Raw genomic sequence first — 25,159 nt, 5'->3', positions numbered from 1 at the left:
ATTCAAACTTTTTTTTTGTTAGCAGCCAAAGTTTCAACACAAGCTTGATATCACATTAAAAATGTTCAGATCGAGATATTAAGGTGTACAGCCTTGTGAGCGAAGTGAAGGACAGTTGACAGATTGTGTGTGGTGCCCCAGCAGTTCAACAAAGGAACAGGTGAGGGTGTTGTGATGGAAAGTAGTGAAGATAAGATGATCAAGTTTTTTTTTCCAAAGACATTGTTTCAAATGCTATAATTTATGTAATTTAGACTTAAGTTTCTTTTGATGCTTGCTTAATAAAGAATAGGCAGGCAATTGGTATATATAGATATTGAGCAGCACAGTAAGTAATAGTATAGTTTTTTTGACTTTGTACTGCATGCTAATTAAACTTGTTTTTAATATTAACATAACACTTTGTATATTTTTCTGTTATCTTAGTTTTTGGAAACTAGTTTTAAATATATGCATATTAGAAAAGCCTGATTATGATTGATGTATTATTTATGAGATAGGTAAACTCATGTTTAGCCTTACTAATTTGGTAATAAAGTCAATATCTTCAAAATAAACTCTTTCTCTTTGCAGTCATAACATCCATATTCTCATATTTTATAACATTTTCAGTTCCAAATGCAGTTTACAGCCAAGTGATCTAGAAATGGGATCTAGATTATGAGAACTATGACTAAGAGACATCTGAGAAATAAAAAGCACCTATAATCAGAATTGTAGCAAGCTTGTACCATATTTCTCTTTTTAAGGCAAGTGGTTCTTTCCAATGTTACATTTAACTACTTTAATTTAATTCATTTCTTTTCATGTATGTTAAATAAGAACCAGTTTCTTACTACAGACCTATCAAAGCAAGTATATTTTTTTTCTATGTATTTGTATATTTTAATTGCATTTTTCTTTTTTTTTTTTTTTTTTCTATTGCATGCTAATTGAAAATGTTTATATATTTTCCTAACAATTTAAGAATATTTGTTTTCTGTTATCTCTTAGCCTTATGGTAATTAGTTTCAAATGTATACATAACAACTTTAATAAATTTTCTTCACTTTAACATTTAAAGAGCTAGATCCAATTGGGGATTATCTCATTATGAAGCTTAGTCAAAATCCCAGTATCTTCACTAAGACTTTTGAATAGCAATTTTTTATTAGATGCCATTTATTTGTTTAAATGCTCAGCTACTTGATATCTAGTTGAATTCAAATGATAATAATTGCATCTTAATGTGTAATTATACAATTATTTATTTACCTTGTAGTTGTTTTTTTAATCAGTTCAAGATGTTGAGTATTGATTACTAATCAACTACTAGCCTGGAAGATAAAAGCCAAAGCTGTAAACAGACAGGTCAGGTAAATATATGAATGAAGAAATTGAAACTAGAAGTAAACATCATGGGAAGTCTAATTATAGGGCAAGTATTTTTCCTTCATATCTTATTTAACATAGTCAAACCATGCAATACTTATAGGCTTAACTATTGTTTTCATAGAAACAATGTTATTTTAAATATCATGAGATAGTGTATTTAAGAGATATTGTAGTTCAAGTTTCCATATTTAATCAGCTTAACAAGTGCACATTCTCTGCTGCCAACAGTACCAATTTGTCATCCAAGCAACAAATATTCCTTGGTAATCTGCTATCAGATGACAGTTATCTCTTTGGCATTTTTATGAATTAAAGCTTTCAAAGCCAAAGTAAGACTTAATTTTTTCTTTTCTTTAACTGCTAATTCTAAAATAATTTATCATTGCATGTTAAAAATAACTTGTTATACATTTTTCTGTGTTTTTGGTCAAGCTTCAGATTTGCTTAGCATATTCCTGTACTACATATCAACAAATGTTTGATGGTTTGTCTGGTTCATCTCTTAACACTATGAAGATGGCTACACTGTGAGTACAAAGTTTTAATTTCATTCAAATCACATTTTACAAAAAAGATAATGGAAATTAAATTAATTTACTATTATATAACAATGTTATTTTAATATCATGAGATAGTGTATTTTAAGAGAGATTCTAATTCAGTATATGATGTTTCCATATTTCAGAATCTTAACAAGCAAACATTCTGTTACCAACAGTACCAATTTGTCATCCTATCCAAGCAACTACTATTCCTTGGTAATCTGCTATCAGATGATTACAGTTTTCTCTTTGGCATTTGTATGAATTAAAGCATTCAAAGCCAAAGTAAGACATTTTTTTTCTTCAACAGTTAATTCTGAAACAATTTATTCAAATTTTTTAAACATTATTCTGAACTATTTTCTGTGTTTTGGTCAAGCCTTAGATTTGGTTAGCATAACCCTGAACTGCATATCAACAAATGTCTAATGGTCTGTCTGGTTCATTTCTCAAGACTATGAAGATGGCTACACAGTGAGTACAAAGTTTTATTTTCATTCACCAAACAAATTTTACAAAAGAAGAAAATATTAAAAGCTATAGGTATTTATTTTGTTAGATAACTATCTTTGTTATTTGATGCATTACTTAGCCTTGGACAATGCATCATCATAACTAATATAATATTAAAAGGCATTTATTAATTTACCACATTTAGGTCAATCAAATAAGATTATGTAATCACAAACTGTTTTCAGGGTATCAGCTATCAGCAGTGCACCCCTATGATACACAAGTCTTCATTGCCAAGTCACTCTGCCAAACAGTGTGTACACCTTTCTTGCATTGGTAGTGACCCACTTTACTGTCATGAGTCTGGATATGTCAGGCCAAGGAGATCAAGTTTGTGTCCAAGGTTACTTAGTTAATTCTCTAAGAACAATAGGTGAGTTGAATTCTAGTGTACCAGTCAAATATCTTAAAGCAAAGTAAAAAAAAAATAAATTTTAAAAGCATATAAAAATCTGTTATAAAAACATAAAATGTTAGTTTTAGAGTACTAGTTTTAGAGTACTCGTTTCAGACCAAGTGATCATGGGTCAGATAGTGTCAAGCTCAACTGTTTCTATGGCCATTGGTTAACCATGGGTTGTTTGGCCAGCAAATTTTCAAACATTGCTCTAGTTTTAGGTTTATAAGCTACATGTTTTCTTCTAAAGTTAACAAATTAGGACCAAAATGTGAACTTTTAATAAGGTGGTGTAGTTGCAACCACACAAGAGCTGCTTCACATTTACTGTTTGAATGGTGCATACATTTTTATAATAACTTACCTTCTGATTTGTAAGGTTGATATTTTATTAATATATATATATATATTATATAAAGCAGAATGTTTGGCGTATGTATGTATGTATGTTCCAGTATAGAAATAAAAACTTGATAAAACTTGTCAGAAATGTTCCTTGGGTACCAACTTAGACCGTAGTGTATGTATTGTGGCCCTAAAACAAACTTAAGACCATCAAAAAAAAAAAAAAAAGACCAGCTCTATTACAGCTATAGTATTTTATGGATCTAGGCGATGTTTACAATGTTGACATGAGAAAAGATCGAAAGGATTTAGATCTAGATCTAATTTTTAGAACTAAACTTTGCACTTATTTTTTTTTTTTGACACATGAAAATACAAAATATAGTTTATTTATTTCATTATTTAATAAAATTAACCTTCAAATTTGTGTTACAAAATCATTTTTACATTAGTTCGTTATAGTCTATGCCTAGGTCTAAAACTCTTATTGAACTCTAAGATGATAAAACTTTTTTTTGCAAAGATAGTTTTATGCTTTAACACATGAACATACTAATTATAGTCCATTCATTTCATATTTTAATCAAAGTAACATTTAAATTTTTTTAATACATTCGTTTGCTGTTCGCTAAAGCTGCGTAGCCGTGTTGAGATAGGCCTATATTCATTCATGAAAAAAGTTCACGCATGCGCAGCACAGAATGAACTCTATAAAAGCCAATTTTTAACTCTAGATTAGTCTAGATCTAGATCTTTGTCTACCTCAAGATCTACTTTATACTTTAACACATGAACATACAAAATTAAGTCTATTCATTTCAAATTTTAATCAAATATATGTAGGCCTACAAGCAAATGTTTTAATTTGAAAAAATGGATTTAAGTAGATTAGCTATTTTGATTTGATGGCTTCATTCATACTATTTTTACATTTACACATTCGCTTTATTTATTACATTATTATTTCGTTTAAATGTTTTAAAAACACTATATCGACAGTAATAAGCAAATAAAGACCCGCGGGTCGCTGGTAAAATATATCTAGTATATATATATATATATTAATACACTTGGGCAAGGGCTGTTACTGTTTCCTTTTTTTTTTTTTTTTTTTTTTTTAAGATTGACATTTTTCTTTCAATTTGTAAATTTGCTTCAACATTCAAGTTTTTTTTTTTTTAAAGACAGACTCTACATGCTACTGATCTGGAGGTTAGTGGCTCAATCATTGTGCACTGATTCTTCACTGATGCCTTGATTCTCCACTGTCAACTTTATTGTCATAAAGTTTATCTAGTGATCTACATATCAAGGTAATAAATATTTGTTTACACTATAACCCAAGAGCTTTTGCTTTAAGATGCATTGTTTTTACAATAGGAGCCTAATTCTGATGTATTTTTTTAGGACCCTAGCAATAGTTTCTTAAACTTTCAGACAATAAGAGCTAGTTTAGAACCAAAACACAAAACTTAAGCCAGATCTGTATAATCTTTTGTTTTCTAAAAATATTTTAAATAAAAGTCTAGATAGGGTAGCTTATAAGGCCTACTTGTGAAATTAGATATTTTTAAAATGTGTACTTATACTTTTGATATTTGAAGTATTTTAAAACTAGCTATATTTTTCTATTTATGTAATTTATTTATTTTGTTTGTATTATTTACTTATTTATTTATTTATTTAATTATTATTTTAAAAAAAAATTAGTTATCTCCTTTTGTTTAATTGGATAGCATTTCAAAACCTAAAAGATGGAGCTGTTGGGTTAAAAACACAAATTAATGAACTCACATTAGACTGCATTACTTCCTAAAAATTTAAAATAAGCAATTTGCTTCATTCTTCGTGGCACATTTATGTATATAGCCAAATGAAAAGTTGAATGTGATTTTCTTATTTAAAAAAATGTTCCCCTTTCAGACCTTGCGATCTATAGGAAGGATGATGTAAAGGTCATGTTTTGTGGCCCACAGTTAACCAGGGTGTCATGTGGCCAGCTCAACAACCAACCGCCTTAACTTTCCCCAACTAATGTCAGGTACCCATTAGAGTTGGGTAGAATCTTGACGTACCCAAAGGTCCCAAAATTTAAAATATCAGGATTCAAACCTGGGACATCAACTTTATAAGCTAAGTGTGTTACCGCTCAGCCACTATACCTCCTATCAAAGAGAGATACATAAAAAAATTGACATTAAAATACCATGAAGTCTCATAAACCTTTTCTATTTTTCCATCACACAGTGAGATAGTATGACTATTATTTGAAAACAAAATGACCATCACTAAAAAACATTCTTTTTAAACATTAGGTCTGAGACAGGAAAAGCTCTTCTTGAATGAAAAGAAATTTTATCAATATTGCATTTAAAGGTTATGCATTTAAATGTGATGTATTTGTTAAACAGTGCATTTTTCTTATCTCACTTATAGACTAAATGGTCAATTAAACATGAGGTCAAGGAAAAAGGATGAACATTTCAAGGCTACTGAAGGAACATTAAACGTCTCTCTCACTGTGAAAAGATTCTACCGATCTACAAATGATCAACATGTTTTATCTTAAGTTCGTCTGCCATTTCTTCAAATGGAGCCATATTAAGAAGAAGGTAAGAAATATTCTTATACTTCACAGCATTTATTTTTTTGTAAAGTGATGATCCTGCATTAGTTGTATGTTGTTTGTGTATGTTACTTTAAATATCCTGCATTAGTTTTATGTTGTATGTGCATGATAATTTAAATATCCTGCATTAGTTGTATGTTGTATGTGCATGATACTTTAAATATCCTGCATTAGTTGTATATGTATGCATGGTTCCTGTATTTGTTTTGTATATTATGATGTCAGTAATTACTTCACAAACACTTCACACACAACTTGTAAGTTCACCTGTCTAGTTAAAGAAATCTGTATTGTATTTGTTTTAGTAGTGTCTAGTTATGAAAGTAAACTGAATTTTCATTTGTTAAACTTAGTGATATACCATTTTAATTTCAGTTAAAATATGTGGATGTTCCTATTAAATTTTTCAGAAAAACTGCATTGCTCTGAAATAATTCCAACTGTATAAATGTAAATATATTTCAACAAATAATGGAATTGGATTCTTTGTCATTTGGATTAATTCAATAGTAATGTATTCTAAATATGGAATTCAAACACAAAAATGAAAAGTTGTGAATCACCATCAACTTTCACTTTGCCACTTGGAGATTGGGATGATTCAAGTTACTGGAGATTGGGATGATTAAAGTTACTATTGTAGCAACTATGTGTTAATGTGCATGGTCTTAACACCCCAGTACTTAATTGGACAAAAAAAAAGGATCTCCAATTCACAGTGATATGTACTATTGCATAAACAAGTTGACTTGACTTCATGTAGATCTTTAACTAAATAAACTGTTTCAATTCTTCAGTGTGTGATAGTGTGAAAAAAAACATTTATGGTTTCTTGTGATTATGTGCAATATAATGACATATTAAGTTGACTTGAATACTCTTAAAATGTTTCATTTCTAAGGTGTGGAAAAATGTGCATTATATTTTCATGTTGGGAGTTAATGTGAAAACAAAAATCTACTATTCCATGTGATACAATTGCATGCAAAAAATCCTAACCCTAACCCATTCAATGAACAATCAGTATGAACGTTTCCACCAAAGGAAATGTTGCCGCTCATGATGCATCTATTTATTTGGCTCCAGATATTCAACTGATGCACATTCGCAAAACAAATGTAAAAAAAAAAAGATTTAATCCATTACATGTATATAATTGTGCAGGAACATTTGGGATTGTCATTTGTATCACACTCATCTCTCATGCATTGAGACTCTACACTTAATCTGGTGATCTAGATGTATTTGCAATTCACAGTGAAATCATTCTTTGAGTGCTTAAAAAAGAAATTCATACGGATGTATAACTGTGTTAGACGTCTTCATTTATATTCCAATTGAACGTTTGTAACAATAAATATAACAAAAAATGTGTGATAATTAGCAGGTCTTTGACCTCTGCACTTAATGTGGTGATCAAAATGTGTTTGCAATTCCCAGTGAAATCATTCTTTGAGTGCTTAAAAAAGAAATTCATACGGATGTATAACTGTGTTAGACGTCTTCATTTATATTCCGAATGAACGTTTGTAAAAATCAATAATTAAGTCACACTCAAGGAACATATGAACGTGTCCATCAAAGGAAATATCGCCGCTCGTGATGCAGCGCACACTAATCAACATTTGCACTTGCAGACCAACTAAATAGTTGCGGAGAAAACACATTTAATTGATGACATTACTATGTTTAGCTTAGGACTTTTCAAAAGCGAAGACTGGACTCTTTAGCCATCTTTGTGTTTATAGGAATGATTAATGGAGGACTTTTAAAAGCGAAGACTGGACTCCTTAGCCATCTTCGTGTTCATAGGAATGATTAATGGAGGAATTTTAAAAGCGAAGACTGGACTCCTTAGCCATCTTTGTGTTCATAGGAATGATTAATGGAGGAATTTTAAAAGTGAAGACTGGGCTCTTTAGCCATCTTCATGTTTAAAGGATGTAGTTGAGGATTTTTTTTCAAAGAAGATCGGTCTCCATGACCATCTTCGTACTTATAGGAAAGGATATTGTATTCATTTTTGAAAAATTGAGGATTTTTAGCTGAGGACTAGATGTAGTAATATTGTCATCAATTGAATTGTTGATCCAAGACGAAATTGTTGGTTATGTCTGTGCATTTGTAGACAACCCAACAGTGCACATCCTTTTTCTTGTTTTGCATTTTTTCACGTGCTACAATGCCTTGGACAAAGCATCATCATAACGGAATAAGTTGTTGGCAAGGCAACGCCTCATCTAAACTGTTGCAACGTCTAGAAAACATCATTAAAAAAGCATCAAAAATTACACTCACAACATTACCACATTTAAAGGAACTTTTTGAACAAACGTGCCTAAGAAAAATCGAAAAAATCTTGGAAGACAACGGCCACCCGCTCCATCAGAACTACGCCAGGTCGTCGCGAAGTGGGCGACTGCTGTCAATCAAAACAAGAACGGAGCGGTACAAAAACTCGTTCGTACCTCACTCGGTCAGACTCTATCACCGCCACTCATTGATCAGGGAACATGAAATGCACCAAGATACCTGTGTGTAGTCGCTGAATGAACTCTTTATGTTGTCTGTTGTATTTATGTGTATTTTTCTGTTGTGTTGTCTTTATATGAGAAACGAGTCCTTGTAATCACAACAAATTTCCGTAAGGATCAATAAAGCAGTCTTAGTCTTAGTCTTAGTCTTAACTTGGAATGTTAAAAGGCATTCAAAAAAACAACAAAGAAGAATGAGTTTGTAAAATAACCGGTTATTTCGGCTCAGTTAAATAATAGTTGGGACATAATTAGTTGAGTGCAAGCTTTGACGCTGATTCAACTCACTCGACATTAGTTGAGTGCGAAGTTTGTGAGGCTGATTCAGCCCTCAAACCGGATGCTTGTAGACCACCTTCAATAGCTTGAACACGACGTCATCAAAAATATTGTTACAGTCAGTTCATCAAAATGAAGCTGTAGGTCAACAAGCTCAAAACAGGAGTCAGTGAAAAAAGCAAGCCTGAAACTTTTTATTGGGCTCCAACTATTCAACTGATGCACGTTTGCAAAACAAGAGTTAAAAAAAAAAGGATGAAAATATAAGCCATCAGATATATGATGATTGTGCAGGAACAGTTGGGATTGTCGTTTGTATCACGCTCATCTCTACCCTATCCATTGAGACACTGTGAAGTGATGTAACCAGTGAGGTTTTGTAACAACTTTATTGAATTGTAATGAGGATATCTACAAACATTTGTGTACAAATGTGTGCTAATTAGCAGGTCTTTGACCTCTGCACTTAATGTGGTGATCAAAATGTATTTGCAATTCCCAGTGAAATCATTCTTTGAGTGCTTAGAAAAGGAAATTCATACGGATGTATAACTGTGTTAGACGTCTTCATTTATATTCTGATTGAACGTTTGTAAAAATCAATAATTAAGTCACACTCAAGGAACATATGAACGTGTCCATCAAAGGAAATATCGCGCTCGTGATGCAGCGCACACTAATCAACATTTGCACTTGCAGACCAACTAAATAGTTGCGGAGAAAACACATTTAATTGATGACATTACTATGTTTAGCTTAGGACTTTTCAAAAGCGAAGACTGGACTCTTTAGCCATCTTCGTGTTTATAGGAATGATTAATGGAGGACTTTTAAAAGCGAAGACTGGACTCCTTAGCCATCTTCGTGTTCATAGGAATGATTAATGGAGGAATTTTAAAAGCGAAGACTGGACTCCTTAGCCATCTTTGTGTTCATAGGAATGATTAATGGAGGAATTTTAAAAGTGAAGACTGGGCTCTTTAGCCATCTTCATGTTTAAAGGATGTAGTTGAGGATTTTTTTTCAAAGAAGATCGGTCTCCATGACCATCTTCGTACTTATAGGAAAGGATATTGTATTCATTTTTGAAAAATTGAGGATTTTTAGCTGAGGACTAGATGTAGTAATATTGTCATCAATTGAATTGTTGATCCAAGACGAAATTGTTGGTTATGTCTGTGCATTTGTAGACAACCCAACAGTGCACATCCTTTTTCTTGTTTTGCATTTTTTCACGTGCTACAGTGCCTTGGACAAAGCATCATCATAACTTGGAATGTTAAAAGGCATTCAAAAAAACAACAAAGAAGAATGAGTTTGTAAAATAACCGGTTATTTCGGCTCAGTTGAATAATAGTTGGGACATAATTAGTTGAGTGCAAGCTTTGACGCTGATTCAACTCACTCGACATTAGTTGAGTGCGAAGTTTGTGAGGCTGATTCAGCCCTCAAACCGGATGCTTGTAGACCACCTTCAATAGCTTGAACACGACGTCATCAAAAATATTGTTACAGTCAGTTCATCAAAATGAAGCTGTAGGTCAACAAGCTCAAAACAGGAGTCAGTGAAAAAAGCAAGCCTGAAACTTTTTATTGGGCTCCAACTATTCAACTGATGCACGTTTGCAAAACAAGAGTTAAAAAAAAAGGATGAAAATATAAGCCATCAGATATATGATGATTGTGCAGGAACAGTTGGGATTGTCGTTTGTATCACGCTCATCTCTACCCTATCCATTGAGACACTGTGAAGTGATGTAACCAGTGAGGTTTTGTAACAACTTTATTGAATTGTAATGAGGATATCTACAAACATTTGTGTACAAATGTGTGCTAATTAGCAGGTCTTTGACCTCTGCACTTAATGTGGTGATCAAAATGTATTTGCAATTCCCAGTGAAATCATTCTTTGAGTGCTTAAAAAAGAAATTCATACCGATGTATAACTGTGTTAGACGTCTTCATTTATATTCCGATTGAACGTTTGTAAAAATCAATAATTAAGTCACACTCAAGGAACATATGAACGTGTCCATCAAAGGAAATATCGCCGCTCGTGATGCAGCGCACACTAATCAACATTTGCACTTGCAGACCAACTAAATAGTTGTGGAGAAAACACATTTAATTGATGACATTACTATGTTTAGCTTAGGACTTTTCAAAAGCGAAGACTGGACTCTTTAGCCATCTTCGTGTTTATAGGAATGATTAATGGAGGACTTTTAAAAGCGAAGACTGGACTCCTTAGCCATCTTCGTGTTCATAGGAATGATTAATGGAGGAATTTTAAAAGCGAAGACTGGACTCCTTAGCCATCTTTGTGTTCATAGGAATGATTAATGGAGGAATTTTAAAAGTGAAGACTGGGCTCTTTAGCCATCTTCATGTTTAAAGGATGTAGTTGAGGATTTTTTTTCAAAGAAGATCGGTCTCCATGACCATCTTCGTACTTATAGGAAAGGATATTGTATTCATTTTTGAAAAATTGAGGATTTTTAGCTGAGGACTAGATGTAGTAATATTGTCATCAATTGAATTGTTGATCCAAGACGAAATTGTTGGTTATGTCTGTGCATTTGTAGACAACCCAACAGTGCACATCCTTTTTCTTGTTTTGCATTTTTTCACGTGCTACAGTGCCTTGGACAAAGCATCATCATAACTTGGAATGTTAAAAGGCATTCAAAAAAACAACAAAGAAGAATGAGTTTGTAAAATAACCGGTTATTTCGGCTCAGTTGAATAATAGTTGGGACATAATTAGTTGAGTGCAAGCTTTGACGCTGATTCAACTCACTCGACATTAGTTGAGTGCGAAGTTTGTGAGGCTGATTCAGCCCTCAAACCGGATGCTTGTAGACCACCTTCAATAGCTTGAACACGACGTCATCAAAAATATTGTTACAGTCAGTTCATCAAAATGAAGCTGTAGGTCAACAAGCTCAAAACAGGAGTCAGTGAAAAAAGCAAGCCTGAAACTTTTTATTGGGCTCCAACTATTCAACTGATGCACGTTTGCAAAACAAGAGTTAAAAAAAAAAGGATGAAAATATAAGCCATCAGATATATGATGATTGTGCAGGAACAGTTGGGATTGTCGTTTGTATCACGCTCATCTCTACCCTATCCATTGAGACACTGTGAAGTGATGTAACCAGTGAGGTTTTGTAACAACTTTATTGAATTGTAATGAGGATATCTACAAACATTTGTGTACAAATATGTGCTAATTAACAGGTCTTTGACCTCTGCACTTAATGTGGTGATCAAAATGTATTTGCAATTCCCAGTGAAATCATTCTTTGAGTGCTTAGAAAAGGAAATTCATACGGATGTATAACTGTGTTAGACGTCTTCATTTATATTCCAATTGAACGTTTGTAACAATAAATATAACAACAAATGTGTGATAATTAGCAGGTCTTTGACCTCTGCACTTAATGTGGTGATTAAAATGTGTTTGCAATTCCCAGTGAAATCATTCTTTGAGTGCCTAAAAAGAAATTCATACGGATGTATAACTGTGTTAGACGTCTTCATTTATATTCCGACTGAACGTTTGTAACAATAAATATAACAACAAATGTGTATTAATTAGCAGGTCTTTGACCTCTGCACTTAATGTGGTTATCAAAATGTGTTTGCAATTCCCAGTGAAATCATTCTTTGAGTGCTTAAAAAAGAAATTCATACGGATGTATAACTGTGTTAGATGTCTTCATCTATATTCCATTGAACGTTTGTAACAATAAATATAACAACAAATGTGTGATAATTAGCTTGTCTTTGACCTCTGCATTTAATGTGGTGATCAAAATATATTTGCAATTCCCAGTGAAATCATTCTTTGAGTGCTTAATAAAGAAATTCGTCTTATATTTACCTGTCATATTTTCTTAGTTTTACCTGTCATATTTTCTTAGTTTAACATGTCATATTTTCTTTGTTATGCCTTTCATATTTTCTTAGTTTTACTTGTCCAATTTTCTTAGTTTTTCCTGTCATTTTTTTCTTAGTTTTACCTGTCATATTTTTTTAGTTTTACCTGTCATAAGTTCTAGTTTTACCTGTCATATTTTCATAGTATTACCTGTCATTTTTTCTTAGTTTTACATGTCATATTGTCTTAGTTAAGCCTGTCATATGTTCTTAGTTATACCTGTCATAGTATCTTGTGTAACACGTTTATCATTTGTAATGACTGTGGTATATTTCACTAGTACACCATTAACATATGTTGGAAGAAATTATAGTTCTAGTTCAATATTATACACTGTTGCTTGAACTTCATTTATATTAACATTATTACTTTGTTACCTATTCTGATTTCCGATTCCTTATCTATTTATTTCTTGGTACATTATAGTTTGGAGAATTAGATTCTTGTCTTTGATGTTGATAATAAATTTCTCTTTGATGATCTAGATTCCAATAATATTGCTTTTAACAGGATGCATTTCTTTCTTTGTTCTTCTATTAATGAGTTAATAACACTCACAGTCTTGCCACTTAGTTTACAGATGAATATATTAGAACAAGTATCTTCATTGTAATTGCAAGTTTTACAGATAGTCTGAAAATAACTATTTATTTCATCAGTTTCATAAGGTCCCTCATTTTTTGCCTATAAATATTCTCTTTATGTTCACGCTTGGTAGTTTCTGTTTTGTCTCCCTTGTTTTGAATTGCAGCTTTTATTTTTCAGTTGTTTTTTTTTTTAATTTCTGATTCTTTGTCTGGTTTGCATCCTTTTAATTTCTTTCAGCATCTAGTTGCATTACTCTCTTCTCTTTGTGCTTTGTAAATATTCTCTATATGTTCACGCTTGGTAGTTTCTGTTTTGTCTCCCTTGTTTTGAATTGCAGCTTTTATTTTTCAGTTGTTTTTTTTTTTAATTTCTGATTCTTTGTCTGGTTTTGCATCCTTTTAATTTATTTCAGCATCTAGTTGCATTTCTCTCTTCTCTTTGTGCTCTCGCCAACTATTTCAATATCAACTTGATTTTCTTTCCTTTCCATTTATGTCAAAACATCTTTCTTTTCTTCATCTTTAAGACCAAACGATTCAGCAACTTTCTTTAGTTTAGTATATCCATCCATGTATCTATTAATACTTATCAAAAGTACAATGGCATTCTATACTTTTTTATAGATAATAATGATATCTAATATCTTTTATAGTTTACAATCACTTACAATATTATCAAGCCAATACTATTGTGATTAACATAACACACTAAATTGTCAACAATCTAATAATCAATGTCATAATCAATTATTATGTTTTTACAATATATTATTTGGTCATATAGAAAGAGAAAACAAAATTAATAAAATATTATAATGTAAAAAAAAAAATGTAACAAAGTTTATACCAAAATGTTACAATTATATAAATGATGATATGATGATGACTCAGTGCACTGAAAACTTTGATTAAATTGAGGAGGATTCGAGCAACACATTGACCTCACTCTCTTACCCTAAAGCACATCCTGTTCCAAAAGCAAGATTTGGTCAATATATAAAAACAAACAAGCACAGCAGGAAAAAAAGACAGAAAATTTTCAAGAAATACTACATATACTTACAAATATAAATAAAAATGACTTAAAGACCCCAAGAAATTGTGCACAATATTAATACAATGTAAACATTAAAATAAACAATAGTCTAAACACAAAAATCTACTAGTGTTAAATCTGCAACCTCTAAAACCTTATGTTCTGATCATATATATATATTTTTTTTACACATTGAAAAAAGACAAAATTTAACAAGGACACAATATCAGTGATACCAAATTTTGACAAGAACAATACTGTCAACAGCTTTCTAAATATAGAACATAAAAATGAAAAATGAAAATCAAAATTATCAGTAATATATTTCAATACTGATTATCTTCCTGTAATGTCATTGAATACTAGCACTGATATAGCTCATCACTTTGAAGAGTGCTTCTTAATCTTTTCACTGTCCAACTTCAATAGAATGTATATATAAATATATATACTTTTACTGCACAAAATTACTGACTATTACTTGAGATGTATAATATACATCAGCACAAAATTACTGCCTGTGTCCAAATTTACAATTACTGTCCAACTTCAATACAATTTTATATACTTGTACTGCACAAAATTACTATTATTTGATGAGATATATAATATACACAAATATAATGTCTGCCTGTGTCAAAATTTACAATTACAGTTCAACTTCAATGCAATATATATATTTGTACTGCACAAAATTACTGAGTATTACTTGATGAGATATATAATATACATTGGCATAAAAATATTGTCTGCCTGTGTCAAAATTTACAAGCACCTGAAGTGTCTGGTCGATTTTTGGGGCACCTTTTTCATCCTTCAACTGTCTACGAGTGTTTACATACTATTTACTAATGAGATATATAAATCAAATTTACTGTCTGCCTGTGTCAAAATTTACAATTACAAATCAACTTCAATGCAATATATATACTTGTACTGCACAAAATTACTGACTATTACTTGATGAGATATATAATATACATTGGCATAAAATATTGTCTGCCTGTGTCAAAATTTACACTGTCCAACTTCAATATACTATTTACTAATTAATTGTTGGTGCACCTGAAGTGTCTGGTCGATTTTTGGGGCACCTTTTTCATCCTTCAACTGTCTAGGAGTGTTTACATACTATTTACTAATGAGATATATAATATACACAAATGTAGTGTCTGCCTGGGTTAAATTTTACAATTACAGTTCAACTTCAATGCAATATATATACTTGTACTGCACAAAATTACTATTACTTGATGAGATATATAATATACATTGGCATAAAAATATTGTCTGCCTGTGTCAAAATTTACAATCACTGTCCAACTTCAATATACTATTTACTAATTAATTGTTGGTGCACCTGAAGTGTCTGGTTGATTTTTTGGGGCACTTTTTCATCCTTCAACTGTCTACGAGTGTTTACATACTATTTACTAATGAGATATATAATATACACAAATATACTGTTTGCCTGTGTCAAAATTTACAATAACAGTTCAACTTCAATGCAATATATATACTTGTACTGCACAAATTACTGACTATTACTTGATGAGATATATAATATACATTGGCATAAAATTATTGACTTCATCTGTCTAGGAGTGTTTACATACTATTTACTAATGAAATATATAATATACACAAATGTACTGTCTGCCTGGGTTAAATTTTACAATTACAGTTCAACTTCAATGCAATATATATACTTGTACTGCACAAAATTACTGACTATTACTTGATGAGATATATAATATACATTGGCATAAAAATATTGTCTGCCTATGTCAAAATTTACAATCACTGTCCAACTTCAATATACTATTTACTAATTAATTGTTGGTGCACCTGAAGTGTCTGGTTGATTTTTTTGGGCACTTTTTCATCCTTCAACTGTCTACGAGTGTTTACATACTATTTACTAATGAGATATATAATATACACAAATGTACTGTCTACCTGTGTCAAAATTTACAATTACAGTTCAACTTCAATGCAATATATATACTTGTACTGCACAAAATTACTGACTGTTACTTGATGAGATATATAATATACATTGGCATAAAATTATTGACTTCATCTGTCTACGAGTGTTTACATACTATTTACTAATGAGATATATAATATACACAAATGTACTGTCTGCCTGGGTTAAATTTTACAATTACAGTTCAACTTCAATGCAATATATATACTTGTACTGCACAAAATTACTGACTATTACTTGATGAGATATATTATATACATTGGCATAAAAATATTGACTTCATTTGTCTATGAGTGTTTACATACTATTTACTAATGAGATATATAATATACACAAATGTAGTGTCTGCCTGGGTTAAATTTTACAATTACAGTTCAACTTCAATGCAATATATATACTTGTACTGCACAAAATTACTGACTATTACTTGATGAGATATATTATATACATTGGCATAAAAATATTGACTTCATCTGTCTATGAGTGTTTACATACTATTTACTAATGAGATATATAATATACACAAATGTACTGTTTGCCTGTGTCAAAATTTACAATAACAGTTCAACTTCAATGCAATATATATACTTGTACTGCACAAAATTACTGACTATTACTTGATGAGATATATAATATACATTGGCATAAAAATATTGTCTGCCTATGTCAAAATTTACAATCACTGTCCAACTTCAATATACTATTTACTAATTAATTGTTGGTGCACCTGAAGTGTCTGGTTGATTTTTTTGGGCACTTTTTCATCCTTCAACTGTCTACGAGTGTTTACATACTATTTACTAATGAGATATATAATATACACAAATGTACTGTCTGCCTGTGTCAAAATTTACAATTACACTTCAACTTCAATGCAATATATATACTTGTACTGCACAAAATTACTGACTGTTACTTGATGAGATATATAATATACATTGGCATAAAATTATTGACTTCATCTGTCTACGAGTGTTTACATACTATTTACTAATGAGATATATAATATACACAAATGTACTGTCTGCCTGGGTTAAATTTTACAATTACAGTTCAACTTCAATGCAATATATATACTTGTACTGCACAAAATTACTGACTATTACTTGATGAGATATATTATATACATTGGCATAAAAATATTGACTTCATCTGTCTATGAGTGTTTACATACTATTTACTAATGAGATATATAATATACACAAATGTAGTGTCTGCCTGGGTTAAATTTTACAATTACAGTTCAACTTCAATGCAATATATATACTTGTACTGCACAAAATTACTGACTATTACTTGATGAGATATATTATATACATTGGCATAAAAATATTGACTTCATCTGTCTATGAGTGTTTACATACTATTTACTAATGAGATATATAATATACACAAATGTACTGTTTGCCTGTGTCAAAATTTACAATAACAGTTCAACTTCAATGCAATATATATACTTGTACTGCACAAAATTACTGACTATTACTTGATGAGATATATAATATACATTGGCATAAAAATATTGTCTGCCTATGTCAAAATTTACAATCACTGTCCAACTTCAATGTACTATTTACTAATTAATTGTTGGTGCACCTGAAGTGTCTGGTTGATTTTTTTGGGCACTTTTTCATCCTTCAACTGTCTACGAGTGTTTACATACTATTTACTAATGAGATATATAATATACACAAATGTACTGTCTGCCTGTGTCAAAATTTACAATTACACTTCAACTTCAATGCAATATATATACTTGTACTGCACAAAATTACTGACTGTTACTTGATGAGATATATAATATACATTGGCATAAAATTATTGACTTCATCTGTCTACGAGTGTTTACATACTATTTACTAATGAGATATATAATATACACAAATGTACTGTCTGCCTGGGTTAAATTTTACAATTACAGTTCAACTTCAATGCAATATATATACTTGTACTGCACAAAATTACTGACTATTACTTGATGAGATATATTATATACATTGGCATAAAAATATTGACTTCATCTGTCTATGAGTGTTTACATACTATTTACTAATGAGATATATAATATACACAAATGTAGTGTCTGCCTGGGTTAAATTTTACAATTACAGTTCAACTTCAATGCAATATATATACTTGTACTGCACAAAATTACTGACTATTACTTGATGAGATATATTATATACATTGGCATAAAAATATTGTCTGCCTGTGTTAAAATTTACAATCACTGTCCAACTTCAATATACTATCTACTAATTAATTGTTGGTGCAACTGAAGTGTCTGGTCAATTTTTATGGCACCTTTTTCATCCTTCAACTGTCTACCAGTGTTTGATTTGTGATAGGGTAAAGCAATTGTAAATATGTAATATTTAAAATAGATTTTTATTAATTTATGTAAATTTTTACTATTTTCACCATCTGAGGTGTGAATGAATCTTGTTTTTAATGACCCATCCGTATAAAACTTAGCTCTTGAGCTATGAAGGGGGAATAACCCTTGAGGGATTATGGGCATGACATAGCCTTAATTGTGCTGATGTGCCAAAAAAACAAAATATCAATACCTTCCAACTGTTGGGCACCTATATGGTCATCAATTGTTGGAATACTTCATCCCTCATACCAACTGTTGGGCACCTCAAGTGTGTCCTGTCAGTTATTGGGGCACCACAAGTGTCCTAACGACTGTTTGGGCACCTCAAATATCCTTTTAACTCTAGAGGCACCTTAGGTATTGTATCTATTGTTGAAGCACTTCAAATGTCCTATCATTTGTTGGGGCATCTCATTTATCCTAACAACTGTTGGGCACTTCAATATTCTTATTTTTGGGCACTCCAAGTGTTCTATCAATTGTTTGGGCATTCCAAATGTCCTATCAATTGTTAGGCACCTCATCGATCATACCAACTGTTGTCCACCTCAAGTCTGTCCAATCAGCTGTTGGGGCACCACAAGTTTTTCAACACCTTTTTAGGCACCTCAAATGTCCTTATAACTGTTGGGTCACCTCAATATCCTATCAATTGGTAGGGCACCTCAAGCATCCTATCAATTGGTAGAGCACCTCTAGTGTCCTATCAATTTGTAGGGCACCTCTTGTCCTATTGTTTGGTAGGGCACCTTTTTAGGCACCTCAAATGTCCTTATAACTGTTGGGGCACCTCAATATCCTATCAGTTGGTAAGGCACCTCTTCTTTCCTACCAACTGTTAGGTCACCACAAGTCTCCTATTAACTGTTGGGGTACCTAAAGTATCCTATCATGGGGCATCTCATTCATCCTAACAACTCAATGGTCTTATTGTTGGGGCACTCTGTCCTATCAATTGTTGGGCACCTCATCCATCATACCAACTGTTGTTCACCTCATGTGTGTCCTATCAGTTGTTGGGGCACCACAAGTGTCCTAACTACTGCTTGTCTTTTTAACTTGTGTGGCACCTCAAGTGTCCTATTAACTGTTGGGGCACATCAAGTATTCATTCAACTCTCTCTCTCTCTTTATATTATACTATATTATATTATGTTAGTTTTGATAACCGTTATAAATAAATAAATAAATATATATGATTATGGTTATTATATATTATACATAATCTGCAGTGTTTTTACAAATGAGTAGTCCTGTTTATTACTCACAGAAACACTTTTTTTTTCAGTGTCATTAGCAACATATGAATTTATATATTTGAAATGTTTAATCACACTTCTTTTTACTGAAGTTTAATTTTTTGTTAACAGATATCAAGCTACAAAATTAAATTCCAATTTTTTAGGTTCTCGCCTATATCTGGAATTTATATCTATGTATTAAGTTTTGTTACCTTGAACTCTCAAGTTTTTGTTACACAACTTTATATTTCAGATTCTTTTTGTTCTTCCTTAGGTTCAAATGTATCAGTTGTTTTTGTTGACAGATATCAAGGTACAGAAATAAGAATCTAATTTAGAGTTTTTTAAAGCTTGATTAGTCATAATATTTGCACTATTATTTCCAATATGTGCCAGAGTGTCTGCTAAATGTAACTAGTATGATTAAAAACATGGTCTTTGCAAAGTCTAACATATGGACAAGTAGGATGCTTGTGGCTTGATTCAGTGAAAGAATGTTGGACTAGCAGAAGTGTTATGGAGTGGGTGTGTGTGTGTTTTTATGGTGACTGTGGAAAGAGGTTAGTGATTGGATATGAATGATGCAAAAGTGGCATTGTCATCACTTGGTCTTAGGGGAGACGACTCCAGAATGTAAGACTGAAAGGTTGTGTTATTGTAGTGAGTTAGATTGTAAGAAATTTTATTACTTAAGTCTCTACTACATTTATTTCATGTGATCACAAGTATTATAAATGTTATATTTAGTTTCGTTCACTAGGAAGTTGTTCAAGTTCTTATTAGCTAAGATATATTATGCCTTCAACAGTTTAGTTGCCTACCAGCAGTTTGGTGCTACAAGTCAACAACAGTCAGACTAAATTAAATAAAGCCATGTCTATTTCTACATGATTTTGTTGCTACTAACCTGGTGTTACTAACAACTAACTTGAAAAGGGAGAGGGGAATTATCATCTTATTCATGCTCTAACTCTTCAAATTCTATAGAATTGCAGAGAACTGACATGAAATAAAACATTAACAAAATGTGTATTATAATTGTCATTTTTCCTCTACTTAGCATTTTTTTGTCTCCTAGATTTTCATATTTTGTTGAAGTCATTTCAGTTCTCAATTATTTTGTGCACTAAGTTACAAGAAAAAATTCAAGCAAAAGAGGTCACTACACTAAGACTTTGTCTTCTCATAAGAATGGATGGCTGCCTGGTCATGTGATATGTGTGCTGGACTGTGTGTGGTCATCTTGATGCTCATATCTTGCCTGATGACATTTATTCTGCTGGACATTTGGTCAAGGAAGTAGATTCTCTTCAGTTCTCAAGAAACATTCAAAACATGTCAAACATTTGACAAGAATATCAAACAAGTGCAGTGTACATGTAAGTAATGTTGAAACATTATCTGATCTCATTTATGCATTCTTGAGGACGATCTGCAGCCACTAAACCAGTTACATCAGATCTGGATAAAGTGGTCGCCTCCTCTTCATTAAGGCTAGAACAGAAAGATTTTATTATTCTTTTACTCTACTTTCTGTCAGTGTGTTTCATAGTCATTTGTCACATCACTGAGAAACTTAGTTCATTAAGCACTGGCTGTATAAGACTGAGTGTTTATATTTTTTGTGTGTGAATGTTGTTCCTGTTTGCATCTATATTGTCATTGTTATAGTGGTAATCCTAAGGATAATTGTAATCAAACTGAATTTTCATTTGTTTGGATCTTATCTCGTGGGAATTTTAAACTTGATAATTTGCTCTTTGCTTACATTTTGATTTTAAAGTACATTCTAAAAGAAATACAATACATAAGGATAGAAAAAGGAGAGCAAACAATATAGAGATTGGCTGAAGCAATATAAAGAAAGTGAGATCAAATAAAAGAATATATAAAAAGAATAAACCTAGAGAATTTGAAACAATCTAGACAGTCTCTGTAGCTATTTGCTATTGCCAACTAAACAAAACAAATTAGTTTGGACTACAAGCAAAAGAACTTAAAAAGTTGTGATTTTATTTTCTAGAAAAGCACAAACTTTATAGCAGAATTTTCACTCTAAATATTAAAGCTTTCTGTATTCTGTACATTAGATACACTAAATAGCTAGTTATGTATAGTTTTTTGGCATAATTGAAAATCTTCAATAAATTCCTTAGAATTTAAAGGCTTAATAAAACTTAAATTTTTTTTCACTTAATTTGGGTAGTTATTCTTTGCTGCTGTAGTAGGTGTCTTGAGTGTATTTTTTTTCTTTAAAGTTTATTCATAAAATACTAAGTTAAAACATAAAGCTGCATCATCAGAATAGTTTTATTGAACATGAAAAGAAAAGCAATAGAATTTTTTTTTTCCCTTTTCAAGGCAAAAGTTTTTCTTATTCTTATTTAGACCAACATGATGAAGATGTAGACCAACATGATGAAGATGTAGACCAACATGATAAAGATGTAGACCAACATGATGAAGATGTAGACCAACATGATAAAGATGTAGACCAGCATGATGAAGATGTAGACCAGCATGATGAAGATGTAGACCAGCATGATGAAGAAGTAGACCAGCATGATGAAGATGTAGACCAACATGAAATTGTAGGCCAACATGAAATTGTAGGCTGACATGATGAAGATGTAGACTGACATGAAGATGAAATGTAAACTAAAATATTCATCAAGAGATGTATGGAATAAAAAGGTAAGCAAAGCTATGTATATCAATTAATATTTTTTTTATACTAAACCCCTAAGTAAAGCTTTGCCAAGTTTTGTGTTTCACTGACTATGAAAATGTTTTGATTGATTTTTGTTCTCTTTACAGTGAACATCTTGAGAGGGAAAACAATTCCTAGAGGCAAAGACACAGACACAGTAGATACATAAGAGATTGTTTCCTTTTCTACCATCATTTAGAGCCTTTTTTGTGAGGGAACCTGCATCTGAAAGAACTGAACATTTCCCTAATGCTACTTCAAATTCAGATCTCCTCCCAACCTCAGGCTGAGTACCCGTGGTCACCTACTTTGTTACATTACCATAGCACTACAGACAGTGGAAAACAAATTATATGAAGGAATGCAACCACCATCAGATATTGTTGTCTTTACAGACTCCCAATCTACTCTTCAAGAACTTAACAGCAGCACCTCACAGCTCAAGAGAGTTGACAACACTCATTGTGATAATCCATCAGATGATATCAAAATTAAATATTAATATCACACTACAGTGGATCCCTGGACACATTGTCATCATGGGAAATGAAAAGGCAGATAAGCTATCAAAGGCAGGTTCATCTATGGAACAACCAGATAGACCTGTTAACTACCTCACCCTAAGGTCAATGTTAGTCAACAATCATAAAGAGGAGTGGCTCAACCAATGGGCATCAGGAAACACAGGCAGAGCCATGTACAAAGAAATGACTACACCTAACAAACTGGACAGTATTAACTTCCTCCCCTGCAAAGAACAATCTACAATTTTCCAACTAAGAACAGGACACACTCCACTATTAAATTACCACCTGAACAAAATAAACTCCACACAACTCCTCCTATGCAGACACTGCGCCCACCCCTTTGAAACCGTAAACCATATCCTCTTTGAATGCTCCTCCCTAATCCACCTTAGGCAGACCCTACTTCCACTACAGCCCAACATAACCAACACCCTGTACGGCAGTGCTGAACAACTGAAGAAAACAGCACACTTTTTTTCATTGGCACAGTCTGCAAAAGAGCTTACAGCTCAGCAGCAATAAAGCTGGCTAGAAGAAGAAAAAAAAGAGGTTACATTACAAGAAGTGGTCGCAAAGTCAGAAAACCTAACAGATGACAATGAGTAGAACAATCATTTCTGATACAGGTACAAGTACTCAAGTGATGTACTTTGTAAGAACTAATTAGGTGGAATCACCATAATTGATTTCTATCTTGTTCTATATATAGGTATATCTTGACAATCAGTCCAGTCATTGTTCATTCTTTTTTAATATTCCTTTTGTTCCCTTAATCATCTTGTTGTTTCAGTTAATGTTTTTATCTTTTTTGTTTTTGGAGGAGGGAGGGGCTGTGGTATATTATTATTATTATTATTGAAGTCGCTACATTATGCTTTTAATTCAATTTATCATCTCCCCTTCTTTTGTGTGCTATCATATTAATGTTCATTAGTGTCACATCCATGCACAATTTGTTCTATGCTTTTTATAGTGTAAATAGTGACTTGACAATATTTAGATCAATTATATGTTATATTATATTTAAACTAAAACTGTTAGCATTTTCTATGATGTTATTAATATGAATGTGTTTGTGTGTTGCTATGAATGCATTTTAAGTTTTAGTCTGAAATCATAAAAATAAGAAATTGTTTCATAAACAAAGATTATATTAATATTTAATATTGTCAGACTTCACTATAGCATTGAGTTCATCCCCATAGTCTATTTAAAACTTTCAAATACTAATTCACTTTGTCTTATCTAATGGTGATCATGGGGGGTATCCGTTATCCATAGTCTCTGAGGATGTAATCTCTATTTCTGATGGAACACATGTAAAACCAAGAAAACAAACAGTAGACCTAGACTTTATTAACAGGTCATGAAAGCATTTTTTTATAATTGTGAACTGATGTTCTCAGAGCTATTTTTATGTATTTCTATTTTTGCTACTTTTGTAGACTAGTGCTAAGCTGTATGCTTATACTTCCGCCTATTATTATATGGGTTAGGGCGATGCTGTTTCCTGTACTGTTGACCAGAGTGTGTCAGTTTTAATTATTCTGTACTTGGAACTGCCTTTAAGTTTCAGAATTTTTTTTTTTCTATATGTAAAGCTACTTTATATATATAGTTTTATATTATGGTACATTATTTTTCTAATTGAAACAACTGTCAAAATAATTGGCAGTTTGTTTTTTTAAAGTTTGTTTTAAAATGATGGCCACTTCTAATGTTTATGTACTAGATCTTTTCCTAATTTTTGTTTTTTTATCTGCAGTGTTTTGTAACTGCTGCTTTGCTCATTTGAATTAAAGTATCATTTTGTTATTTCTTCTCTTTCTTGATTTCTTTGGTCACAGACTGAGGTGCACAGATACAACCCACCCAGTCTACCTTCTGGCAACTGTAACTTCTTGTTAGTGCAGGCTAGACATGACCTTGGGCCCTGCCATGCTAACATAATACTAATATTCTCTTGAATCATTCCAGACAGCATTGAGACCACCCCTGTCCCTAACAATACATAATTACCTTGCTTTAGTTGTAGAATGAAAGTTGAGCAAACAGTGAAAAGCTTCTATATAATTCACTTGGAGGTGAGGTGACTGAGCGGTGAAATACTTAGCTTCCAAACAAGTGTCCAG

At 31.9% G+C, this 25,159-nt stretch overlaps 1 long non-coding RNA gene across 10 annotated transcripts; it reads left to right on the top strand.

Annotated features, from left to right (window-relative positions):
- The first annotated feature begins 1,277 nt into the window (after nucleotides 1–1,277).
- LOC129924259 (uncharacterized) lies at nucleotides 1,278–24,842 on the top strand. Of its 10 annotated transcripts, none has more exons than XR_008776275.1 (11): nucleotides 1,278–1,355; nucleotides 1,603–1,703; nucleotides 1,807–1,901; nucleotides 2,060–2,201; nucleotides 2,296–2,390; nucleotides 2,615–2,802; nucleotides 4,356–4,484; nucleotides 5,608–5,783; nucleotides 20,065–21,169; nucleotides 22,179–22,484; nucleotides 22,608–24,842. It is a non-coding gene; the product is annotated as an uncharacterized LOC129924259 (long non-coding RNA). The 10 variants fall into 10 exon arrangements; XR_008776273.1 differs by having other exon boundaries at nucleotides 1,571–1,703; XR_008776272.1 differs by having other exon boundaries at nucleotides 1,278–1,703; nucleotides 20,065–20,103; nucleotides 20,981–21,169.
- Nucleotides 24,843–25,159: the final 317 nt, after the last annotated feature.

Source organism: Biomphalaria glabrata, chromosome 1 (genome assembly GCF_947242115.1).
Source record: "Biomphalaria glabrata chromosome 1, xgBioGlab47.1, whole genome shotgun sequence".
Taxonomy (NCBI): domain Eukaryota; kingdom Metazoa; phylum Mollusca; class Gastropoda; family Planorbidae; genus Biomphalaria; species Biomphalaria glabrata.
The sequence above is the reverse complement of the archived record's forward strand: the minus strand, read 5'-3'. Positions and strand labels throughout refer to the sequence as shown.